General features: G+C 42.1%; 1 protein-coding gene across 1 annotated transcript in view; it reads right to left on the bottom strand.

Annotated features, from left to right (window-relative positions):
* Nucleotides 1-14,046, bottom strand: part of FSTL5 (follistatin like 5) — a 469,924-nt gene that overhangs the window by 269,854 nt on the left and 186,024 nt on the right. The gene's annotated exons all lie outside the window — the stretch shown is intronic.

Raw genomic sequence — 14,046 nt, 5'->3', positions numbered from 1 at the left:
TTTTCTGCTATTGCTTTTAAGCTAGGTCATTTTGGAGTGGTCATATCTGAAAAAAATCATATTTTTTTCATCTGTAATACTGCATTTTGTATGAATAGTGATACTGTATATATTGCAAAGCAAAGGTAAATAACTGAAAATAAACAATTTGCTACATAAAAAAAAAACTAATATAAAAAGTAGAACACTTTATCCAAGTACTTTAAAAACTAATTGAATCCTTTAACTTAAAGAGAAGGAAGAAGATTCATTTTATTACCTTCAAAGTCAGATATCTCTATAAAAGCAACTTTTTGCAGATGTCCTGGCTACAGCTATTTGCTGTAACATAACACACCTGTACATACATATGGACACATCCCAGCTCCTCCTTATGCCTTTAAGCTCCATTATACATGTACAGGCCATATTTCACGATGAAGGCGAGAGGGGGGGTGGGGGATTGTTTAATACTTTCAGCGTGCACTGGTTTTTGTTTGTTTTAATTAGAAAGAAGCTTAAGGTTTCAGGACAATATCTGTTGGTATGTGAAAGTCCATATAAATAACCAAAAAAAAATTTGTCCTATTTCAAAGTCATCCTGGATTTTGGGTAATTTAAGGGGAAAAAATGGCCAAGGGTCTGGACTCTCACCACCTACCATTACTTCCCTCAGCACAGTAGCAGAGGGGGACAACTTTAAGGTGACTTTCTACTAATTAGATGCTATACATGGAAAATTAAAACAAATTTATAATGTTTTTATGTATATAATCTAATTATTGGTAGGCTCATCTTAAATTTAAAGTCTTTGATTCTGGTAAATATGATACATTGGCCAATGGATTCTTGGGAAGCTCAGACTATGCATATAGCCCCCCCCCCCCCCAACATCCCCCTACCAAGGGTGTAATTTGTTTACCAAACCAGAAGTCTTTCCTGATCTAATTATAATCAGGAGAATATTTACATGCTTTCAGATACATCCCAAGGATAACATCTCTTTTAATTGTGTAGGGGTTTTGGCTATGCTAAGCCATAGTTATGCTAAGCTATAGTTAAACTAATAAACTGCAAAGGACCTTGGGAGTAACAGGCTTCACTGGCCACTGGATGACCTGATAAAAGACACAGTGAGCAACAAGATAAATGTAAAATAAGAAACAATAGCTGAACAAGTTGAAGTGTGAAAGTTAGAACTCACTAAAGTAGGTAACAAGAGACACGTTGTACTCAGCAGGCTGAGGATGCTCAAGCTAAGTAAGGGAATGAGCTAGAAAGGCCCAAACTCAGCAGACAGTGAGCTCTAGATGCCCAAACCTGGAAGGGGGAAGCTGTAATTGGCAAGGAATGAGCTGCAGGTGTCCAGACTTGGCCAAGAGACAAGTAAAGAGGAAAAACTTGATTGAGAGAGAGAGAGAGAGAGAGAGAGAGAGAGAGAGGAGTTGACACAGAGTGAGGGCATCTAGGTTATAAATATGGGGGTTGAGAGCCTTGCCTTTTTGTAGCAACTTAGGGGGCGCCTGGGCACATAATGTGTCATTTACCATTGTCTGGACAGTTTTGCTGAGCCAGGATGACTGCTAGGCAGCCCTACTAGCTACTATCCTTAAAAACAATAAACTTATCTGAGCTTTCACCACCGAACATGAATTCAAGTTGTTCTTTCTGCATCACACCGAAGTACCAGAAGGCTGGTTGTAGGCAATTGCCCTGAGAGCACCCTGACCCTGAACACCAAGGGCAGGAGAAGGCAGGAGGCTGGTTGGGAACCCTCCCAAGCCCTGAAACACTTCAGAACAATAAAATGTACTTCCCTGTATACCCAGTGTCATTCTTGCCCTTGGTCTCTTTTTTAAAATGTGCATTCATCATTGTCTAAAATGTTCTGGGTCAAGTACCTTGGACCACAACCACAGGGGTCTATCTGAATGGTCATTAAATATACCTGTGTAACCCAGGTACACCCAAGGGTGTGCCCTATTCTCAATAGGATGGAATGGGTAGGCAGGAGTGGGTGCTGTGAGAGGGATGCCAGCCCCCATCCCCACCAAATAACTTTTTTCTCCCTCCAACTATGGCAGAGGCAGATGTGGGCTGCCCACTGTGGACTCCCCACCCTAATGCCTCCTCCTATGTTCTCTGCAGCACAGCAGGTGAGACCCAACAGAGGAAGGCAGAGCGGGGCAGGGAGGTTTGATGTCACCACCAGGAACCCTGTGCTGCCATGGCAAGGTGCACCCAGCCTGCCTGGCAGCAGTGGGTGTGATGCTGTGGAGTTGTGTCCCCCACCCCCACTGCTGCTGGGTGGGTAGAGAGTGCCTTGCCATGGTAGCGTGGAGCTCCAGGCAGCAGCACCGAGCCTCCCCACGCCACTCTGACCTCCTGTGCTGGACCTTACCCAGTGGGCCATGGAGGAGGAGGGCAGTAGTAAGGCAGAGAATGCAAAAACCAGAGTCACCAGCCTACATCATCCCTCCCCTATGGGTTCCACTCCAGCCATGCTGCCAATGGGAGAGGGGGAGCTGGACTCCAGGCTCTGCACTTGGCTCTGGCCACAGCAGCTGTCACCTCCCATGGGTGGTAGCTGGGGTTCAGGTACTGCTAGGGAGTGACAAGGTGCTGCAGACCCAGGTCCCTGGCTAAATATCTCTAGCAGCTGGGGGCCCCTCTGGAAGGGCTGGGAGGGCAGGGGGCTGTGGGTTGGGGAGTGAGGACTACTGGCAGGGCCAGAGGGCTGTGGGTTGGGAGGGCAGGGCAACTGAAGGGTGGAGACACCAGTAGTGCTGGGGTGGATAGGGGGCTGTGGGTGGGGAGAGAGGGACACTAGCAGGGCCAGGTGGCTGCGGGTCAGGAGTGAGCAGCACTGACAGGGCCAGAGGCTCTGGGTCAGGAGTGAGGAGCACTGGCAGTGTTTGTGGGGGGGCTGTTACCTGAGTATGAGGGTCACTGGCAGGGGCAGGGCACCAGCATATCAGGACTGCTCAGCATCACAAAGTGGCATGGGGGGCAGTGTATATCTAGATCTAGATCTAGTGTTGTTTCATTTTAATTGTGGAAAAACATGGATTTGGGGGGGTTTAATCAGAGAATTTGGGATTTTCATCAGACAATTTGCAATTTTTAAAACAGAAAACTAGGTTCCCTGGCAATCACATGGTCAGATCCAGTAATTATGTAGGTTAAAATGCTCTGGGCCCCATAAGTATGTATTTGTTAAATTATTGCTGTATTTTCCTGCTGCTCTTAATGATCCTGTAGCACTAGCAGGTTAGGAAAAAATGCATTAGAAAGATCTTGAGAGCAGAGAATGGAAAAATGCATTGTGGAAAGATGCTACGCTGGTTCTTGCCTTGGCAGCAATGTCATTTTTTGATCTTACTGGGGACAAAGAAGCCTACTATAAGGAAAATCCATTTTACAGAACTGAGCACCAAGCCCATTAGAAAAATGTCTAGTTAGTTGTGAAATTTCTGTTTTGGTAATCTGCCAAATCACTGTTTGAGACTTCTGGGATGGTATTCCTTTGGGCTGTCCTGGGCTCAACTCCTTGGAACTTTCCTGAACTGCAACTACTACTAAAGACCTTGAAAGTCATCTATAAGTTTTATATTTTCAATAACTAGATAATTCTTTTCAGCTCATTTTATGCATAAAGCTGACTGAATAAAGGCTGCAACAAGTTCTTTGCAGATCTGGGGGCTCCTTCAGCTACTATCATTGCCAATTTGTGAAAACGTTGTGAAGTATAAATTGTTCATTTTCTATGTTTATTGTTGCACTTAGAGAGGAATAGGAATATGAAGAAGAATGAAAGGATCATGGTGAAAAAATAGAAGAGTTTTAGAAGCTCCCATCTTCTAACTTCTGTGTATAAGCAGCCTTTTTTTTATTCATCAGACTAGTTGCAACAGCTGATCCTGTATGGGTCTTTGAAACTGGAAGGGAGAATAACATATAACATATTCTATAAATCAAACTTTCAAAGTCTTTCTGATATTCTGGTCCTCTAAACGGTCTATCAGGGCCTGATTCTAGGATGCTTAGATGGGAAAGAACAACTTCTTAGGTGCCTTGATGGAGGACAAGTTATCCCAGAAATAAAAGGACAAGTTTTTCTTTCCCATCTCAGTATACTAGAATTGTATGTGGTAGTGCTGCATCTCAGTGGGAGCACGTCTACACATGCACATTTACTGCGGAGTAAATATAGCAACTTAAACTGACTTGAGTGTAAATTTGATACCTGCATCATGTAGGAATTAAATTTATGCCCAATTAGTTAGTGCACAGTAATGCATGTGTAACACTGTGCTTGTGGACTGACTTGGGACTAACTTTCATCCCAAGTCAGCCCACACAACATTAATGTGCTTTAACATCTGCACGTGTAGATGCTGTCCTACACAAGATTTTCCAGGACACCAAGGCACCCATTAGATGGAATTCCAGGGAACCTATTTAGGGAACATAGCCTTGTCTGGAGAACCCTGTGAAGGTAAAAGATGTTGGTTCTCTGGAAAAGGATCATAACATATCAGTGGTGAAAACAGGAAAAGAAGAACACGTGTTTTAGTAGAGATTCTGTATTTAGTGGGAACAGTAAATAGTTTTGTTAGAGGATTCTTTTGTTTTCTTATACGTTGGAGACTAGCAGCCTTGTTACATGTTACACTTGGGCTTCTCAGAGTGGTAATCAGTATTAGCTTGAGTTTGGAGCAGTCACATGTTCAAGCTGAAAAACTTCTCTGACTGTCTTGGACCTACATAACTGTGACTGGATCCTAGCAAGAAGAAGCCTGGAGGACTGAAAAGTAAGAATTCCTCCCACCGCGCTCTTCTCTCCTGCTCTTTGGGGCTCTCCCCCAACCCTTTGAAGTTCCCTCCCCACCCCCAGGGCTCACCTGAACCCCTCAGCTCACCTGTGGCTACTGGTGCTGTCTTGGAGAAGCAGGCAGGGAAGGAGAACCCACATGCCCAGCCATTGAAGAGCCACAGCTGCTCTGTGGGCTAAACCCAGCTCAGAAAGTGGGAATGGTATCAGTGGCTACAGCCAGGCAGATGGGCTCCCTTTCCTGCTCCCTTGGGACAGCACCAGCAGACACAGGTGAGCTTGGAGCTATGGGATGGTAGAGGGTGAGGGGGAGCAGGGACCTGGGGTGCCAAGGGGTAGGGGATGGTTGGCCTTATCCAAAGAGGGCAGGGGAGGCGGAATGCGGTGGGGTACAGCAGGACTGATCTGGGCTGGCAGGAGAAGGAGGTGGGGGATTATAGCCTAGAGTGGCTACATGTTAGTGTAACAGGAGCTGGATAACACATATCACAAATAAACCTACACTGTAGTGGTGTAACTTTAAGGCAACTAAAGGGTGCTTAAAACTGGTTTCATGTCTCAATGTGTGGACAATCCTGGCGTTAAGATCTCAATGAGCCAAGAAAAATTAACATATAACAAAGCCCTGATGCTGGTAGCACTGATATTGAGTTCTGTACCTGTAATTTTAACAAGTTAGTAATGCTGACACCAAAGACCTTGGTGTTTGTACTGGGTTTTCTATTCTGGACTTCAGTGCCAATTTGATGTCAGGGCCAGAACTGAAAAAAAAAAAGTTCTTTCCAGTGCTGGTCTTAGGTGCTAGGGGTTGACTTTGTCTCAAGTCAGCATTGAGGCAGCAAAGGTTTATAGTAGCCAGACTTTGAAAACCACTGTTTAGAAAATCCAAACTTTTTGGTGGATTATCTTTGGCTGGTTTCGCTGTTATGCCCTCTACCAATTCTCTTCTTCAGAAATCCCTCTCAGTTGAAGATGACCGTCTTCCATGATTGTCTTATCTATGTGTCTGAAGACAGCTGATGGAGGCCTATCCAGGGGGGACAGACTATACTGGAGCTTGGACATGTGCTTCCATATGGGATGTGTGGTGCTGGATTCTTGATTCCTGGTTCTGGTTTGCGACATGCTGTTTCTTTCTGCTCCCACTTTTCCAACTCCCATTGTTATCATGAGGTTTCAAAGTACCAAGATCCCTGCAGCAAACTCTTCCTCCATTTGGGGAAGTCCTGGATGATAATCTCCCATGAGTTGACATTGATGTTCCATTTTTTTAAGTTGGCCTTGAGGATGTCCCTGAAGCACTTTCTGTGCCTTCCTCTTGTGCATCCATCTTGGCTGAGCTGGGAGAATAAAACTTAGTTCAGGAGTCTGGATTTGGATATACAAATGATATGGCTGGCCCAACAAATTTGATGTGGGATGCTCATTGCCTCAATACTTGTGGCGTTTGCTTGCAGGAAGAAGGTAACATTAGTGTGTCTGTCTTCCTACTGGGTTTGAAGGATCTTCATCAGGCAGCCTTGATGGTACTTCTCCAAAAAACTCAGATGTCTCCTGTCCATGTCTCGGCTCCATACGCAAGGTGGAGATCATGACTTTTTGATAAACTATGAGCTTGGTTTTGGATCTGATGTTGCAATCTTCAAACCTCCATTTCCTTCAGACATCCAAAGGCCATGCATGCACATTTGAGACAATGTTGCATTTTTTTCGTCAATGTCAGCCTTCTGCAAGAGATGGCTTCTGAGGTACTGGAAATACTCCAGACTCTCACCATGGAAGGCCATGTATAATGTTCATGAGGTGAGAGGCTTGTATTGTTCCTGGCATTTTTCCTGCAGCTGGGGAGCTGTGAAGATCATGTCAGTTGTGCCTCTTGATGCCCTAAACCCACATGGAGATTCTGGGAGGAGACCTTCACCAAGTGCAAGGAGATGGTTCAGAAAGATTCTCGAAATGATCTTTTCCATGGTGGACAGCAAGGCAATCCCTCTGTAGTTTCCTCAGTCAGACTTGTCTCCTTTCTTGAAGACTGTCATAATCTTGTAGAAGGCAATAAATATTCCTGAGGTTGTCTGGGATTTCCTTATCATTCTAGATCCTTAAGATGAGGAAATGAAACTGTGATGTGAGCTCCTCTACTCTGCTCCTCTACCATCTGCTGCTGATGCCTTGTCATTCTTCATCTGCATGATAGCTTTACTCACCTCATCAAGGGTTGGAGGGATTCCAAGATCATCCCTGACTAGGTGCTGCAGGATGGAATTGAGAACACTCATCAGCAACAGAGTGTCAATTGAGAAAGTCTTCAAAATTCTCCTTCCAATGGGCATTGATGGCTTCCCTTTCCTTGATCTGGTCTCCACCATGCTTAGGTTACAAGGGGGTGGTCCTTGAGTGCTCAAATCATAGGTGGCTTTGGTGGCACTGAAGAAACTGCGCATATTATAGATGTCAGCAAGATGTTGAATCTTCTTAACCTTGTCTTCCCACCATTTGTCCTTTAAATCATGGGTCCTCTGGACCTTTGCTTTGGAGTTGGTGTCATGTTACCAAGCACGCAGCTTTGTGTTTGTGATCGATAAATTCTTGGATCTCCCGGTCATTGTCATCAAACCAGTCTTGATGTTGCCTGGTAGAGAATCCAAGGGTCTCTTCACAGGCGCTGATGATAGTAGCCTTGAGGGCACTCAAAGTGCTGCTGACATTCTACCATTGTAGTTGACTGGAATTCACTGAGGCACTGGTGGAACAGGTCTGTAATGCATGGGCCCTTGAGTCCTTCAATGTTGATCTTCTGTCGGCATTGCTTCTGGTGCAGCCATTGTTTGGGAGACAGTGTGAGTGACAAAATTGAGTGGAAGAGTCAGTGATCAGTCCAGTAATCATCAACATAGATCGGGTGATGTGGATCTCTTTGCAATCATGGGCACAGACGATGACCTAGTAAATCAGGTGCCAATGCTTAGATTGTGGGTGTTGCCATAATGTCTTGTGCCTGTTTTTCTGGCAGAACAGGACACTGGTGATGGTGAGTCCATGTTCTACACATTTGGACAAGAGGAGGATACCACTGGAGTTGACCTTTCTTACTCTATCCTTGCTGATGATTCCATTCCAGAAGTTAGAGTCTCATCTGACTTTGGAATTGAAATCACCAAGTAGAATAAGTTTGTCTCCCTCTGGAACATCAGAAAGGACTTGGCCAAGGTTGGTGTAGAATTCTTCCTTGCTTTCATTTGCGGCATCAGGAGTCAGGGTATATTCCCTGATGACAGTGGCATATTGGTTCCCCACCAGTTTAAGACAGAGAGTCATGAGGTGCTCATTAATTCCAATCAGGAACTTACTGAGTTGATTTATAAGTTCATTACTAATGGCAAAATCAAATCAGTGAAGTCAGTGTTCTCGTTCCTCTTTACCCTTCCAGATGAAGGTATAGCCAAGTCCATGTTCTCTGAGCTGCCCATCTCCTGCTTGTCGAGTCTTGCTCAGTACAGCTATCCTTATGTTGTGTCACCTGAGTTCTCAGGCCATAATTGCAGTGTGATGCTCTGGACATTCACTATTAGACTTGTCCACGAGGGCCCTGATGTTCCAGGTCCCAGGTTCTTTGGTATTTTCAACCACAGTTAAAGTGATCCCATTGGACACAGTTATTCAGTCAGGAAGAAAGTAGGCAGGCTACATTTAGGTCACCTTTTCTAGCCCCCACCCCAAGTGGGGTGAAAAGAGCAAATCCTGAAGAGGGCTGCTCAGTTTCAGTTACAGCTGCTGAATCACACTTGTGTTATGTTCAAGTGCTGGATGACCTTCTTGTAACTGCCGCCTTCATGCTAGTTCATGACTACGAGCTTCCAGACCTCACAATCCTGCTTCTGTCACCATCAGTTGGTTGCCAAAGTGCTTGAGGAATTTGCTGGAAAAGCTGTTTTCATGGAAGATTCCTGTGCATGACTTCTTTCATTAGGAAGAAGCTGCTGTACATCAGCATTCCACACAGCTCTTGACAGAACGCAACTGTGATCCAGATGCAAGGAGACCAAGGCAACTGGAAATCTTGTTCTGCTGCTGTCTTCATCTGCCTTTGCAACCACTGAGATTCTAACATCTTCTGCCTGCTCTGCTGCTGGGGACTTGTAGACCCATGGCTGGAGGCTTGGCAGGCTTATAGTGGTGACTTGTACTTGCCATGTCACAGCACCATCAAAGGATATATGTGGCTTTTCAGGATGAAAAGCAGTACCATCTGCTGTCCTCACAACATCCTGGTGGTGCTGCTCTTTGGTCCATGACTGCTTATTCATCAGTGTTATCCCTGTTTCTTTTACAGCTAACCTTCCCTGAAGGTCATTCCACTATCTGCCATCTGTACTGCTGCCCAGCATGACTACAACTGTGCCACACAGCCTACACCGTTTATGGATGTTGTAACTGGCAGAAAACTCAGTTTGTGAGAAATGAAGAGGTAGAGGTTCCCTTCTTAGTACTGAAGAGGTACAGTTTAGGCATAAACTTTTTCTGAATGCAAGTCTGCCCTCAGAACAGGGAATCTTAGGCAAGTATCTCTGAACTGACAAGTTTCTGAAGAAGGACCACCACTGTGGACAGGATTTTGGAAGATGGCCAAAACAAAATTGACATAAAAGGAATGAATCACAAGACATGAAGGCCTTAAATCCCAGAGTTTGGGGTTTGGGCATTTAATGGAAAGGTTTTATTGACATTAAAAAATAAAATCATGTAAAAAAAAGCAAGAAACTGGTGTAGGTCCAATATTTTTCTAAAAGTGAGGAAAAATGGATACTACAGTGCTGTGCTTCATCTCAGTGACACAAGTATAGCTACTTCTATCAACATAGCCCAAGGTAAGAAACTTAGGAACACGGACCCAAGGGGGACAAATGGTCACAAACTTACAACTCTCTTCTATATAAAAGGCATGCAGGATCCACAAAAATTTGAAGAATCAGAGGTGTCATACACAAGGTGATATTTAGGGCCTGGGGCTCATTAATATATGGAGGACCTATTCTACACAATTATGTGGAGAACTTTCCCTAGAGTAGCCTATGCCAAAGTTATTTTCCATGTAAAGCAATGATTTTGAAGAAAAAAAAAAAATCTCTCTCTGTCACAATAGGAAAGATGGTTAACACACTTTAGGTACTCAGGATACCCAAATGCCTAGCTCTGCTGCCATTTGTGATGTGTAGGGTGTGCATGTAGGCGCACATGCACCCCCTGAGATTGGCCACTGCTGAAACTGCTGGCAGCCCCTGCAGGTGCTCCCCACAAACCGTCACCATGCCCCTGCCACCAACACTGCTGCCACTGCCTGCAGGCAGTTGCTATGCCCCCCAGCTTTGGGACAGACCCAACATTCATGTCTGCTGCAGCCATGTTGTGAAATCCTGTGCACTTAGATGGGTGTGAAATAATAAGTTTCTTATCCAGATACATGGATAATGTAAACATTTTATTCTTTATTGTACATGAATCATTCAGATGGAAAGCATCAATCTTATATATAGAGAATCCCTTAAAACTTAAGAAATTTTAGAAGAGGAAGAATATTAAAAGGTCATTATTTCATCCTAAAATGTCAGTACAACTACATGAATAATAATTATGTCTCAAAGTTTAACTGAAATAATTCAATCACTTACTAATGAAGATATTTTTTATGGTTTTTTTCTTGAAAACCACTTTATTTCTAAAGTTTGAAGAATAGGTCAATTACTTGTGCTAATTACAGTTACTATTCACAGATTTAAGACAAATGTAGAAAATGTCTCTCCTGTTTATATAACCTGTTTATCTCCAATGGATTCACATTTGGAAGAGGAAGTATATATTTATAACATACCACAATTTGTCAAAAAACAGTTGTTTCTGTATTTTTTATAAAAGACTATCAGTCATAATGATGTACATGCAATGACTATTGGTGTAATATAGTTTAAAGCAGTGGTTCTCAGCCTATTTGCCAGTGGGCCACACTTGAAGCTCTCAATGTGTTGTTGGTGGCACTCACACAACTTACTTCCTGTGTACCATTTAAATTTTTTTTAACAGGATGTCACATTGGCCGCAGCAGTGTACTGATTGGGTTGCATGTGGCCCATGGGTGATAACCAACCACTGGTTTAGAGACTGCCTTTTAAGTGATTCAAAATGAATACAGATTGACAAATGAATAGTTAAACTCATGCTCAATAACTTTTCTAATTACATTATAACAGTATTAGTTAGATATTTTTGGATTTAAGCCTGTATCAGTACTAAAGATCAGTCTGTATCAGTACTAAAGATAGCTTGGACAAATCAAGCCAGCAAGAACAATATATCTTCATACACAGACTACCAAAGAGTAGGCTTACTACACTTCCTAGTGCTCCCTCTTCTGCTGATTTCTGTTGGAATACTACTTTTTTCTTTTCATTTTCTTTTTTCTTTTCAATTCCTCTACCCTTAGTTTTTCTTAATTGGATTCCACCTATCAATACAAGATTGTTTTCATTGCACTATATACTTTATACCATTAATAATTAAGTTAAGCCCTTCTATTGTGAAAGAAGAATGAGAAAAAAATAGCTACAATCTTTCTTTCAACTAAATGTAGCTAATTATTTGATAGATTACGAAATACTAATAATGAGGTTTCTTGTGTCAATCCAACTAAAAAGCAAGGAATTTTATCTCTTTCTACATATTATCTCCTGTAGATAATAATTTTAGACTAGGCAATAGTGTAAAAGCCTATTCTCTCCATCGGTTTGTTTGTAGCATTCTTGTAAGATAGCTGTAATTTCCTCTCACTGCACATCTGTCCTGTGTACATACACACTACATACATAATCTGTTCACTCGATATATGAAGCTTTACTCTCAACTACAATTCCAGTCATGGTAGTGGCTAGTAGTAAGAAGAAATGCAGCATCATTTTTATCACTGCTGGAATGCTATACAAACACGGTCAACATTTAACCAAGTTGTTCAGACTATGGTAAAAATAATTATTTACAGAACAAACATTTCCCCTTTGGCTGTATCAGCTCGAGTTTAAACACGTTATTCTTGCTACTTATGAAAATAAGGGTGAAGAGCAACAATTAAGAGGGTACAGTATTTCAGATTCTTTCCCAATTTTGTCTCTATTTCTTGTGACCCAAGGCAAAAAATAAATGTCAACATTTTCCCAGGACAGAATTGTTTTATTGCAGTATCCTACAGATATACAAGTCCATTGTGGTTTCTAAGTACCTGTGAAGTACCCGAGATAACACTTATTCCTGGGAAAGTCATGACTGATTCAAGTTAACTGTCATTCAAGCAGCAGTGTGTAAATATCTGCCCTATGCCTGTTTTGATGCAAGTCAAAGCCCAGGACAATCAGACCTGGGATAAACCTGATGTCTGCTTTTATCCCAAGCAAAGGGGGGCAAGGGAAGTGTGGCACCAGCACTAGCCCCAGATGTGGACCCTGTGAGGGATGCAAAAATAGCCACCAGCATTGGCAATATAGCCAGGAATGGTGTCCCATGAACCCCTGCTGCACTGGACCCTCAAACATCCATTTATGCCTCTGATTTAACCTATGCCTCAGTTCCATAGGTACTGAATGGGAATATTTCCCTACCTCCCAAAAAAAGGCACTGAACACTTGAAAATTGCTTTTAAGTCACTGGATACAAAACATTTACATATAATTGCCAGTAATCACTATTTTATTCGCTTTCTCCCTGGCAAAATTTAAGAATAACAAAGACAATCAGGACTCGTAGTAGAGATATGATCTTTTATTAGACCAACAAGAGTTTTGCAAAAAAAAATCTTTTATTAGACCGACTTCATCTCTACTACAAGTCCTGTTTGCCTTTTCCTCTAGACCAATATGGCTATAACCTGGATACCTGACACATGGAAAAATAGCAAAAGAACTCTAGCAGTACAATTTGTTTTCTGTTGCTGTTTGTTTATAATTGCTCATGACTGATTACAATGAATCATTCAAAAAATAACCTGAATATGATGACCGTCAGACATGTAGCAATTCATCCATTTGACAAGCATCTGGAGAGGACTGAAGCCAGAGATGAGTGGGGTTGGAGGTAAAGAGAATTTATTTGTATGTTACCTTTTCTTATTGCACTAAAAAGTGTTAATGATATTACTATTGCTTTTTTAAACATTAGTTGTTATGGAAACTAGAAATCACATTTCATCATCTTAAATAAAACTAAAAATACAGATAAAATGATAACTTCTTATAAATATGTCAAATCATTTAATTTCAATTTAACACCAATTGTTTCTTATCGTTATAAGAAACCAATGTGAAGATAAGTAGGGAGGAAAAATCATTGTCATTACTATTATTTTTACCAGTAAGACTGAGCCAAAAGACCTGCAGAAGCTTTGACAATTCTGCCCCAAATCATAGTTATATCCAATTTTCTCTGTTTCTTGATTAGATAATATTTGACAGACAGACCTTCCCAACAAACTAATATCTTAAAAGCACTGCTTGGAAAGCTTTGGTGTAAAGTGCACTTTTCAATTATTATCAGATGTTACTGACAGTTTACCTTTGATAATGATTTAAGTCAATTAATATTAGTGATGTAACAAATATATATATCTATTTTGAGTTTAAATAAATTGGATTTGGGCCCTTTATCTGTAAATATATAACACCTAGAGAGCATTTTTAATGCATTTGATCTGGTTTACCAATTATTATATTTTTCTTTTCATTGCTAAGTTCCTTGAAATTTCATTAAGAAAATTTTTCTTTTTTTCCCCAATACAATAAAGAAATGTTCAATAGTGAGTACAACCAAAATCTGAGAGTGTCATAATTTTGGAATGGCTAAATTACTTATAAGTAGGGAAGAAGTCATTCCAAATAATTGGCAATAAAATCTTCATATCATCTCTAGAATGATAGATCATGCAAGCTATATCTATCTATCCCATGCTCCTTATTCACGTGGGCACCAATGACACTGCTCGGAGCACTCCCAGCCAGGTCATGAGGCACTACAGGGATTTGGGAGCGGGGGTTAAGGGTCTGGGGGCACAGGTAGTGTTCTCGTTGATCCTCCCAGTCTCAGGCTATGGGCTGAGAAGGGACAGGAGGATCTATATGGTCAACCAAAGACTGCAGTGCTGGTGTCGTCAGGAAGGCTTTGGCTTTCATGACCACAGCCGGCTCTTTGGCGAGAGA

The sequence above is a fragment of the Alligator sinensis genome, unplaced genomic scaffold (genome assembly GCF_000455745.1).
Source record: "Alligator sinensis unplaced genomic scaffold, ASM45574v1 scaffold454_1, whole genome shotgun sequence".
Taxonomy (NCBI): Eukaryota; Metazoa; Chordata; order Crocodylia; family Alligatoridae; genus Alligator; species Alligator sinensis.
Note: the sequence above shows the minus strand (reverse complement) of the source record. Positions and strands in the feature narration are given on the sequence as shown.